Genomic DNA, 12,927 nt, shown 5'->3' with positions numbered 1-12,927 from the left:
AGGAAAAGCCAGGAACTACAGAACTGGGAGCCTGTCATCAGTGGAGGGTAAGTTCTGATTTAAAAAATTAAGTTACAAAAATGTGAAGAAGGAGAGAATGTTTTTATATGGAGCTTATAGAAAGGCCTACACATGGATGGCCTGGAGGATTGTTTAATTGAGATTGAAAGCTGAATGTTGGATTATTTGATGAGGAATTTTTTTTTCATTTGTTCAGTTCAGCGTTTGATTTCTTTTTAATTTTTAAAAAATTTTTTTGCACACTTCAGACTAAATCAGTGGGTGAGGAAGGGTAGCTTACATATAAACGTGCTATTGAGATCTGCTTCTTTTTAGGCTTAATGTCAGTAGGATCTGAAAATGTGTTGCTGGAAAAGCGCACCAGGTCAGGCAGCATCCAAGGAGCAGGAGAATCGACGTTTCGGGCATGAGCCCTTCTTCAGGAATGAAGAAGGGCTCATGCCCGAAACGTCGATTCTCCTGTTCCTTGGATGCTGCCTGACCTGCTGCGCTTTTCCAGCAACACATTTTCAGCTCTGATCTCCCATCTGCAGTCCTCACTTTCTCCTTAATGTCAGTAGGGCCATTTAAGAGTTACTGAGTGTGATGGCGAGTAGATTTAGAGAAGTGCTTACAGAGCAGGATCAGTCAGAGACATCATTGACTGTAAGGAAAGGGAACAAGGTCATTCAGGAGGCTCTTGTGGCTATTCCTCTCTCAAACAGATATTCCATTTTGTGAACCGTTGAAAGGGTCTCTCAGAGGAAAATAGAAGTGGTCCTCAGATCTTGGGCACTAAGAACAAACCTTAAGTTAAACAGGTTTGTTAGAATTTCAAAGAATAAATGTTTTTGGGAACTCATCTGCGAGGGGCACAGGCAGGAGATTCTGCGGGAGTGAGTGTGAATCGAGGAGAGTCCGTTGCTTTTCTGGTGCCAGGGTGAAGGATGTCTCAAAATGTTTGAAGCAGATTGTCAAAGGGGAGTGAGAAGCTGGAAGTTGTTGTATACATCGATAGGAATGACATAGTCAGGGAAAGGGCTAAGGCTTCACAGAGTGAGGGTAAGAGGTTAGGAGGAAGGTTTACTTCTGGTGCCAAGTTCAAATGGGGGGAAAGAAGAAGAGGATAGGGCAGATAAATCAATGGTTGAAGAGGTGCTGCAACGTGCAGGGATTCAATTTCTTGGAGCATTGGGATCTCTTCTGGGACAGAAAAGATCTTTTGAAAAGGAAGGGTTTCAACTGAACTGGAAAGGGATGAATATCCTGGCAGAGATTTGCTCATTCCATCTCAGGAGCCTGTAAACATTTAGAGAGGTGGGTGGGGGCTTCCTAAATAACAGTGAAAATAGACAGAAAATGAGGATGATTCTGAATTGGAAAAGGACAAGTTAGTTGGAAAAAGGCAGACAAGAGCAAGTCAGAGAACAAAGTAACTCTGAAGAGTTAAACTGCATTTATTTGAGTGCAAGAGGTCTCACGGATAAGGCTGATGAACTCGGCACATCTGGGAACATGGAACTGAGGCGTCATAGCTGTTCCAGAAACTTGGCTGAGGGATGGACAGGACTGGAAGCTTGGTGTTCCAGGTTTTAGATGTTTTAGGAAGGATAGACAGAGAGGTAAGTGAGGAGGGTGGGTAGTATTGTTGATTCAGGAAACATTACTATTGTAATTAGAGAAGATATTTCTGAGGGGCCATTTTGTGAGAATATATGGGTTGAAATTAGAAATAAGAAAGGGTGATCACCTTGAAGGGATTATACTGTATGACCACAGTTGTCAGAGGGAAATTGAGAAGCAACTATTAAGAGAGATCTCAAATATATGCATGAATAATAAGGTTGCAATAGTGGGGGACTTTAATTTTACAAACATTGACTGGGATTACCATAGTATTAAAGGTTTGGATGGTGAAGAATTTGTTTAATTTCAAGAAAACTTTCTCAGGAGATGGAGAGATATGAATGAATATTTTGCATCAATTTTTAGTGTTGGGAAAGAAGTAGGGGTTAAAGAAATCAGGGAAATAAATACTGATGTTTTGAAAACAGTTCACAGTACAGAAGAGGAAGTGCTGGAGATCTTAAAAAACATAAAAGAAGATAAATCTCCAGGACCTGTATCCCAGGACACTGTGGGAAGTTAGGGAGGAAATTGCGGGGCCCCAGCAGAAATATTTGGAAGATCTATAAACACGGGTGAAGGATCAGAGGGCTGGAAGGTGGCTAATATTGGTGAAGAAGAGATGTGAGGAGAAGCATGGGAACGATTGGTCTGACACTGGTGTTGAGTAAGTTGTTGGAAGTGCTTCTGAAAGGTAGGATTTACAGGCTTATGGAGAGGCAAGGAATGATCCGGAATAATCAGCATGGTTTTGTACAAGGACAATCATGTCGCACACACTTGATTGAATTTTTGTTTGAAGTAAACAAAAAAAATTGATGAGTTTAAATTGATGATGTTGCTTACCTGGACTTTAGTAAAGCATTTGACAAAGTTCTGCATGGTATACTAATTAGTAAAGTTAGATCACATGGGATTCAGGGTGAGCTTGCCAATTGGATACAGAAATGACTTAATGATAGGAGACAAAGAGTGGTTGGATTATTGTTTTTTGGACTGGAATGCTGTGACCAGTGGGTCCCCTTCTATTTGTCATTTATATAAATGATTTGGATGAGAATAGAGGAGACATGGTTATAATATTTACTGATTACACCAAAATTAGTGGATTAATGGACAGTGAAGAATGTTACCTAAGATTACAAACAGGTCTGGATCAATGGGTCAATGAGCTGAGGAGTGGCAGACATAATTCAGTTTGGATAAAAGTGAGGTATTGAATTTTGGGAAAACAAACAAGGACTTAATGGTAGGGCCCTGGTGTTATAGAGCAGAGAGATCTAGGAGTTCAGGGACATAATTCTTTGAAATTTGCATCACATGTAAACAGTGTGGTAAAGAAGTTAACACACTTCCTTGCATTGCTCAGACCATTTAGTACAGAAGATGGGACATAATGTTTAGGTTGTACAGGGTGTTGGTGACGTCTCTTCTGGATTAATGCATGCATTTTTGGTCACCCTGTTATAAGAAGAATTAAACTGGAGAGGGTACAGAAAAGATTCACCAAGATGTGACTTTGGTGCGAGGTGATTGTCGGGAAGGCTGGTAAGTATATTTAAACTTCTTACCTTCAGGCCAGCGAGGGAGGAGCGAGCAAAGGACTTCTGGGAAGGGTACGTAGAACAGTTCATATTTGCGTGGTTGTGTTATCCAAGACACTACTCGGGTAGTGTCTCCCACCCATCCTCCTCCTCTAACCTAAAAAAAATGTTATGGGAACCAGATTGACAAGGTAAGGTAACTAATTTATTTCCTAATCCTTTTTTTTTAGTAGTCACTTCGGGAGTTAAAATAGTGGGAAAGGAGTTTAGGGCAATGGAATGTTCCTCCTGCAGAATGTGGGAAGTAAGGGTCACCACTAGTGTCCCTGCTGACTACATCTGTGGGAAGTGCACCCAACACCAGCTCCTCAAAAACCGCGTAAGGGAACTGGAGCTGGAGTTGAATGAACTTCGGATCATTCGGGAGGCAGAGGGGGTTATTGACAGGACTTACAGAGAGGTAGTCACTCCCCAGATAAAAGAAAAAGACAGATGTATGACAGTTAGGGGACAGAAAGGAAACCGGCAGGCAGTGCAGGGATCCCCTGTGGCCATTCCCCTCAACAATAAGTATACCGTTTTGGATACTGTTGGGGGGGATGACTTACCAGGGGAAAGCAGTGTGGCAGATGTCTCTGATCGTGTTTTTGGGATCCTTCGGGGGGAGGGAGAGCAGCCCCAAGTCGTGGTCCACATTGGCACCAGCGACATAGGTCGGAAGAGAGATGGGGATTTGAGGCAGAAATTCAGGGAGCTAGGATGGAAGCTTAGAAGTAGGACAAACAGAGTTGTTTTCTCTGGTTTGCTGCCCGTGCCACGTGCCACTGAGGTGAGGAATAGGGAGAGAAAGGAGTTGAACACGTGGCTACAGGGATGGTGTAGGAGGGAGGGTTTAGGGTTTTTGGATAATTGGAGCTCTTTCTGGGGTAGGTGGGACCTCTACAAGCAGGATGGTCTTCACCTAAACCAGAGGGGTACCAATATCCTGGGTGGGAAATTCGCTAAAGCTATTAAGGTGGATTTAAACTAATACAACAGGGGGATGGGAACCAAAATTGTAGGACAGGTGCAGAAGGGGATGAGAGTAGGGAGTTCCCAAATCAAGTACCTGACACTGGCGAGCGAGAACCTGGATTGAAGTGTGTGTACTTCAATGCGAGGAGCATCTGAAATAACGTGGGTGAACTGACAGATTGGGTTGGTACCTGGGACCTCGATGTTGTGGCCATTATGGAGACATGGATAGAGCAGGGACAGGAATGGCTGTTGCAGGTTCCGGGATTCAGATGTTTCAGTAAGAACAGAGAAGATGGTAAAAGAGGGAGAGGTGTGGCATTGTTGATCAGGGACAATATTACAGTTGTAGAAAGGATGTTTGGGGACTTGTTAACTGAGGTCGTATGGGCTGAGGTTAGAAACAGGAAAGGAGAGGTCACCATGCTGGGAGTTTTCTATAGGCCTCTGAATAGTCCCAGAGATATAGAGGAAATGATAGCAAAGATGGTTCTCGATAGGAGTAAGAGATGCAGGGTAGTTGTCATGGGGGACTTCAACTATCCAAATATTGACTGGGATCACTACAGTACGAGTACTATAGATGAGTCAGTTTTTGTCCAGTGTGTGCAGGAGGGCTTCCTGACACAGTATGTCGACAGGCCAGCAAGGGGCGAAACCACTTTAGATTTAGTACTGGGTAGGCTCCTGTGTGTCCTAGATAAGTATGTACCTGACGGGCAGGGAGGAAGATATAGAACGCATGAGCTGTGGTTTACTAAGGAAGTGGAATCCCTGGTCAAGAAGAAGAAGGCGGCTTATGTTAGGACAAAATGTGAAAACTCAGATAGGGCGCTTGAGGGTTACAAGGAAGTCAGGAAAGACCTAAAAAGAGAGCTCAGAAGAGCCAGGAGGGGACATGAGAAGGTGTTGGCAGATAGGATCAGGGTTAACCCTAAGGCTTTCCATAGGTATGTCAGGAATAAAAGAATGACGAGTGTTAAATTAGGGCCAATCAAGGATAATAGTGGGAAGTTGTCTGTGGAGTCAGAGGAGATAGGGGAAGAACTAAATAAATATTTTTTGACAGTGTTTACTATAGAAAATGAAAATGTTGGCGAGGAAGATACAGAGATACTTGCATCTAGACTAGAAGAGATTGAGGTTCACAAGGAAGAGGTATTAGAAATACTGCAGACTGTGAAAATAGACAAGTCTCCTGGGCCGGATGGGATCTATCCTAGGATCCTCTGGGAAGCAAGGGAAGAGATTGCCGAGCCTTTGGCATTGATCTTCAAATCATCATTGTCTACAGGAATAGTGCCTGAGGACTGAAGGATAGCAAATGTGGTTTCCTTGTTCAAAAAGGGTAGTAGAGACAACTCTGGTAATTACAGACCAGTGAGTCTCACTTCAGTTGTTGGTAAAGTGTTGGAAAAGGTTATAAGAGGTAGGATTTATAACCATCTAGAAAAGAATAATCTGATCAGGGACAGTCAGCACGGTTTTGTGAAAGGGAGGTCGTGCCTAACGAATCTCATTGAGTTTTTTGACAAAGTGACCAAACAGGTAGATGAGAGTAAACAGGTTGATGTGGTGTATATGAATTTCAGCAAGGCGTTCGATAAGGTTCCCCACAGTAGGCTATTATAAAAAATGCAAAGGAATGGGATTGTGGGAGACATAGCAGTTTAGAACAGTAATTGGCTTGCTGAAAGAAAACAGAGGGTTGTAGTTGATGGAACATGTTCATCTTGGTGTCCAGTTACTAGCAGCGTATCGCAAGGGTCAGTGTTGGGTCCACTGCTGTTCATCATTTTTATAAATGACCTGGATGAGAGCGTAGAAGGGTGGGTTAGTAAATTTGTGGACTACACTAAGGTCGGTGGAGTTGTGGATAGTGACGAAGGATGTAGTAGGTTGCAGAGAGACATAGATAGGATGCAGAGCTGGGCTGAGAGATGGCAAATGGAGTTTAATGTGGACAAGTGTGAGGTGATACACTTTGGACAGAGTAATCGAAATGCAAAGTACTGGTCTAATGGTAAGATTCTTGGGAGTGCAGATGAGCAGAGAGATCTCGGTGTCCATGCACACAGATCCCTGAAAGTTGCCACCCAGATTGACAGGGTTGTTAAGAAGGCATACAGTGTTTTGGCCTTTATTAATAGGGGGATGGAGTTCCGGAACCAGGAGGTTATTCTGCAGCTGTACAAAACTCTGGTACAGCCACACTTGGAGTATTGTGTACAGTTCTGGTCACCGCATTATAAGAAGGATGTGGAAGCTTTGGAAAGGGTGCAGAGGAGATTTACTAGGATTAGTCCTTCCTGAAGAAGGGCTAATGCCCGAAACGTCGATTCTCCTGTTCCCTAGATGCTGCCTGACCTGCTGCGTTTTTCCAGCAACACATTTCCATTACTAGGATGTTGCCTGGTATGGAAGGAATGTCTTATGAGGAAAGGCTGAGGGCCTTGAGGCTGTTCTCGTTAGAGAGAAGAAGGTTGAGAGGTGACTTAATAGAGACATACAAGATAATCAGAGGGTTAGATAGGGTGGACAGGGAGAGCCTTTTTCCAAGTATGAGAATGGCAAACACAAGAGGACACAACTTTAAAGTGAGGGGAGATAGGTATAAGACAGATGTCAGAGGTAGTTTCTTTACTCAGAGAGTAGTAAGGGTATGGAATGCTTTGCCTGGAACGGTAGTAGATTTGCCAAGTTTAAGTGCATTTAAGTCGTCATTGGACAAGCAAATGGATGTACATGGAATGGTGTAGGTGGGATGGGCTTCAGATTAGCATGACAGGGTAGCGCAACATTGAGGGCTGAAGGGCCTGTACTGCGCTGTAATGTTCTGTGTTCTATGTGGCCGGGAAGGGGGGGGTTCGAGACATAAAAATATGGAACAGCTGGGTCTTCTTTCACTGGAGCTTTGAAGGTTGAGGGGTGACCTTACTGAGGTTTATAAAATCATGAGGGGCATGGATAAGGTGAATGACAAGGCTCTTTTCCCTCATGTGGGGGAGTTCAAAGCCAGGGGACATATTTTTAAAGGTGAGAGAAAAATGATTTAAAATGGACATGACAGGCAACTTATTGACACAGAGTGGTTCGTGTATGAAAAGAACTGCCAGAAAAATGTTCGATGCAGGTACAGTTAAAGTGTTTAAAACACATTTGGATAACTTCATGAATAGGAAGGATTTGGAGGGATATGGGCTAAGCACAGGCAGGCAGGACTAGTCTACTTTGGGAATATGGTTGGTGCAGACCGGTTGCACTGAAGGGTCTGTTTCCGTGCTGTATGACACTGTGACACGATGACATTGAGGTAGGCAGTCAAAAGGCAGGTTCATTTCTGCACATGTTCACTTTGTTCTCCACCCCAGGGGTTGGGTCACTGAGCAGAGAAAGGGTATTGTGGATGGATGGAGATACTGAGGGGCTTTTATATGCAATGGGTATGTAATGGAGGAACTACAGAAGGACAGTTCAGGGGAGATGAAGCTGCACAGGGGAGGGTAATTATACAGGAGCTATGGAGGGGGCAGGGGCTAAATCTGGGAGATTGCAAAATTTGCGGGGTGGGTGGGAGGAGTGGTTTGTGTAAAATTGAAAGGAGGTGCAGTTTCGGGATTGAAAGACAAAAATAGGGAAGGGAAGGAAGAGAAGGAAACAGAGGAAAAATGAGAGAAGAAGAAAGAAAGGATGAGAATCGGAAAGAACTTAGACAAAGGTAGAAAGAAGCAGGAGAGAGAGACAAAAGAAAAGGCTGCCAGAAAGAAAAGAGAGAAAGAGAGAGAGAAAGGCAGTGTGTGAGAGAGAAGTAGAAATTGATACAGACAGAGTGAGAGACAGAGAAAAAGAAAGAGACTGAGAATGAAAAGAGGACAAATCAGACAAATACAAACATGTGATAATGAAAGACACAGCGAGATGAAAGAAGTGATACTCACTGTTCTGGTTGGCCCAACCTTTCTCGATGGTCTCTGTCACACTCCCTCTCTCTCATTAGAGACAGACCCCAGTCCAGGGCCTTGCTATAGGAGGGGCTGGTTCAGGGAGGGGGTGAGGTTAGAGGATCAAAACTGGGATTGAGATTCAAACACTCCCCACACTCTCACACACAGACAGAAACACACTGATACTCACCCCCTGCTCAGTGCACACAGTGAAAGGGACAACGGCGGCTAGAACCTGTTTGAAATACCCCCAGGACTGTCACTCAAAGCCCCCTCTTTGTCTAAGTCCCAGCTCCCCCTTTCCGGGGCATATCTCCCTCACGATGGAGCACAACCAGAGTCATCTCAGTGGGATTAGAGGGGGGAGGGGTGGAGGGAGGGAAGAGGTGAGAGAAAAAGCAGCAGGTAAATAGTTTAGTTCAGACTGCCTCTCTCTAATCCTATTTTGCATTGGAATGAAAGCTATATATCTATGCCCCTCATGATTTTATAAACCTCTATAAGATCACTCCTCAGCCTCAGATGCTCCAGGGAAAACAGGCCCAGCCTATTCAACCTCTCCCTCTAGCTCAAATCTTCCAACCCTGGCAACATCCTTAATTTTTTTCTGAATCCCTTCAAGTTTCATAACATCCTTCTGATAGAAAGGAGACCAGAATTGCACACAGTATTCCAAAAGTGGCCTCATCAGTATCCTGTACGTGACCTCTCAACTCCTGTACTCAATACTCTGACCAATAAAGGAAGTTATACCAAACGCCGCCTTCACTATCACATCAACCTGCGACTCTACTTTCAGGGAAATATCAACCTGCACTCCAAGGTCTCTTTATTCAGCAACACTCTCTAGTACCTTAATATTAAGTGGATTAGTCCTGCTCTGATTTGCCTTTCTGAAATGCAGCATCTTACATTTATCTAAATTAAATTCCATCTGCCACTCCTCAGCCCATTGGCCCATCTGATCAAGATCCTGTTGTAATCTGAGGTAGCCTTCTTCGCTGTCCACTACACCTCCAATTTTGGTGTCAGCTGCACCGATCCTTGGGGCACTCCGCTGGTCACAGGTCTTCAGTCTGAAAAATAACTCCCCACTACCACCACCCTCTGTCTTCTATTTTTGATCAGTACAAATTAAACAGATTTAATGTTGATTCACTCAAGGTGATATTGGATCAGGTGACAATAACTTATATGGAAAGGTAGATTTGAAGGAGCATCTGAAATTGGAGAGGGAGCTGGGTCCTTGGGCAGTTACAGGGACGGAGCCCAGAAATCCCTTTGGCTGGACCTGGATTCCCCTGCAATGCATCAGCTAGTTCATGGAAAGGAACAAATAAAGAAACGGAATGATGTCAGAGAAATAGTTTAGTACAGACTGCCTTTGTCTTGTCCTTCTTTCCATTTTGTTTTTTTTGGAATGAATAAAGAAACGGAATGTTATCAGTAAATCAAATGGAAACAAATACATTTTCAAATATAAGACACAGAATCTTTCTAAGATATTATTACCTTTTTATAATTGAAACTTACTTTTTTTTAAAGTTTTGTACCGATGTATGGATCAGTGAATTCAGCGAGGAAGAGTGGAGAGGACCCTGTGTTTGCGTTTCCCACTCAGGCCTGTAGTGAAGACGATCATTTCCTTCAGGTCATTTATTTTTGTTTCTGGGATGAATGTATCTTTTCTCAAAAGTCTAATTCTGCTTTCGGTTTTGCTTTTGTTGTTCAGCTTTTTACTAATTGTTGCTCATTGCTAACAGCACTATTGCTCTCTTTCATTTTGCTCCTCAGATGGAGTCATTCCTTGCCCATGAGGAAAGAAGTGTTATCATGTTGCTGCTCCTCCTTCTCCTTTCAGTCCATTCCTCATGTGGACTCCTCATTCCGTTATCTGCTGCATCCAACGTTAGCTCTCAGTTACTTGGATTTATTTATCATTTGAATTAGTTTTATCAGTGGATATTTCACTGCATACTTTAACTGGCCTCTGAATGCTTTCTGGGTCACCACATAAATAAATGCATTTGTGCAGCAACCTAACTTCCTCAGCATATATCCAACTTTTAGAAAGATTTGCGTCGCAGTGGAATCCAAGGAATTACCGGCATTAAAGAAGCGTAAAATATATATCAACCAGAGAAGTATGAAGCTGTCAGATATGGCAAAGAGTAAAATCACAGAATTCTTCCTGCTCTCTATCTCTGAGTCACTCTCTATTTCTCTCTGACCCTTCAGTCCCTTACGCACCTTAATCGCCTCGAAGAAGTGAATGGTAGAAATGGTGTTAAAAATTTTTCAAAATATTTGAAACTTGTCCACCCACGGCCTTTATAATAAGCAGACCTGGTATGACAGTACCATGGAATATTGTTGATGATCTTTCCAGGTTTATATCGAAAGTAATTGGGAATGTTCTTTAAAGAAAAGAAAATACAGATTGTTGCTAGGACCCTCATTGCAGTTTTCTCTGTGCAATACTGAGATTTCATCTGATGAAAACAAATGGCAACAAATCAATCAAAAGAGAAAGTGACAGTGAACCAGGCAGAACAGTCAATGGTCCAGCAGCTCAGGGTATGAAGAACACAACAAACAGGAGTGATGTCCAGGAAACAGGGTGGATAGTAATAGATCATAAATTGGTGAAATATGACATCAAAAACAATGAACAGTAGATCAGACATTGCCATGGCCACCAAATAGTGAGTGCTGCATGTCGAAAGACCGCACTTGGCCCAAACTAAAATGACAATCACCACTAGACTCACTGTAAGAGATAGGAGAAAAGGACTTGAAATTACTGATCAAACATTCTCTGTGCCTCAGCCCAGACTGTAAGTGATGACACAAAGATAATTGTTGTTCCATGTCATGTGAAATTTAAAGAATCTGAACCACATCAGCAAATTCTCTCAAAATGAATCGATGCACTTTTAAAGGGAAGAACATAGGATTGCTCACAGAAACAAGGTCATGCAGTCAATGTTTTGTTTTGGGAGCAATGGGTGTCAGTAGCAATTGATTTCACCTGCTTTCCAGGTTACTCTGACTGGCTGGAGTTTCCCACGAGCCCACAGCACCCACATAAAGACACTGAGCATCAGGAAAACAAAGAATAGGAGATACTGAACACAGACATCAAATGCAAAATTTCTGTATGTGGTTTTGATGTCTCCACAGATTGCCTCCAGAATTGTATGTCCACACTATATGAAGGACAGTGCAGGGCATTGAATCACTCCACAGTATCCAGGAATGGATGCCCCCTCCCCCAGTATGGATGAACAAATTATTGTGCATTGAGTCCCTCCCTCCTGTAAAGGCTTAAACATTCTGACAATTTGAACTATGAAAGTATTCAGCAGTGTATCCAAGCATCATGTCTCAGGTTGGATACCCACCACAATGAGAAGAACTTCAACATTTGGTACAGACTCCCCCCACATTTCCAAGATGGCATACCACAGCCCCAAACCAAATAAGATCTGGATCCATACAGCACTGGTCATGGTAACACTCTGGTGTGGAAAGCAGATACTTTATCTGGGATGAAGCAAAGCTTCCTGCCTGATGTCTAGGCTCACATTCCCAAGCTCCTCTTCCATGCCCTCTCCTTGTGAATGGAGATTCTCCCTCCCAGCTTTGGAGCACACACTGGGGCTACAAAACCCCACAGTTTACCCAGCATTCTCCATGGAGATCACCAGAAGTGTACCACAGCTTGGCACCAGAGCCTGTTTCTGTGGTAGGATCACGGAAACCCTACAGTGCAGAAAGAGGTCATTTGGCCCATCAAGACTGCTGCAGTCCACCACACAGCATCCCATCCAGATCCTCCCCTAACTTCCATGGTTTTTATCATGACTAACCATCATGGGGAGGTGATGACGTAGCAGTACTATCACCAGACTGTTAATCAAGAAACCCAGGTAATGCTCTGGAGACATGGGTTCGAATCTCACCATGGAAGACAGTGGAATTTGGATTAGAGCTTTAAAAAAACTGGAATTAAGAATTTAATGATGGCCATGAATCCATTGTCAATCATCTGGTTCACTAACGTCCTGCAGTGAAGGAAACTGCTATCCTTACCTGGTCTGGCCTACGTGACTCCAGACCCACAGCAATGTGGTTGACTCTGCACATCCTCTGGGCAATTATGGTTTGGGCAATAAATGCTTCTCTTGCCAGTGACACCCACATCCATGAATAAATTTTAAAAAAACCCTACCTAACCTGCATATCCCCAGACACTATGGGGCAATTTAGCATGGCCAATCCACACAATCTGCATAACTTTGGAATGTGGGAAGAAACTGGAGCAATCTCACACTGACATGGGGAGAATGTGCAAACTCCACACAGATAGTCATGCGAGGCTGGAATCAAACCAGGGTCCCTGGTGCTGTAGGGGGTCAATGCTAACCACTGAACCATGGTCACACTCTTAAATCCCTGAGAATTCAGGCCAATGCTCGTGATTTGGGGGACAATGGCCTGATGATCATACCAGTAGATTGTTAATTCAGTGATTTAGGTAATGTTCTGGGGTGCTGTGTTTAATATTCCCCATGGCAGATGGTGGAATTTCAATTCATTAAAAAGCTGGACTTAAGAGTCTAATGATAATAATGAAATGGTTGTCAAATGTTAAGAGAAATCAATCTCATTCCCTCCTTTAGGGAAGGTAATCTGTCATCCTTACCTGGTCTGTCCAAGATATGACTCCAAACCAACAACCACTTGGTTGACTCTAACCTGCCTTCTGGGCAATTAGGGAAGGGTGGTAAGTATTG

This window comes from Chiloscyllium plagiosum, unplaced genomic scaffold, assembly GCF_037043375.1.
Source record: "Chiloscyllium plagiosum isolate Xiang-an unplaced genomic scaffold, Cpla_swu_hap1 HiC_scaffold_31, whole genome shotgun sequence".
Classification (NCBI taxonomy): domain Eukaryota; kingdom Metazoa; phylum Chordata; class Chondrichthyes; order Orectolobiformes; family Hemiscylliidae; genus Chiloscyllium; species Chiloscyllium plagiosum.
Note: the sequence above shows the minus strand (reverse complement) of the source record.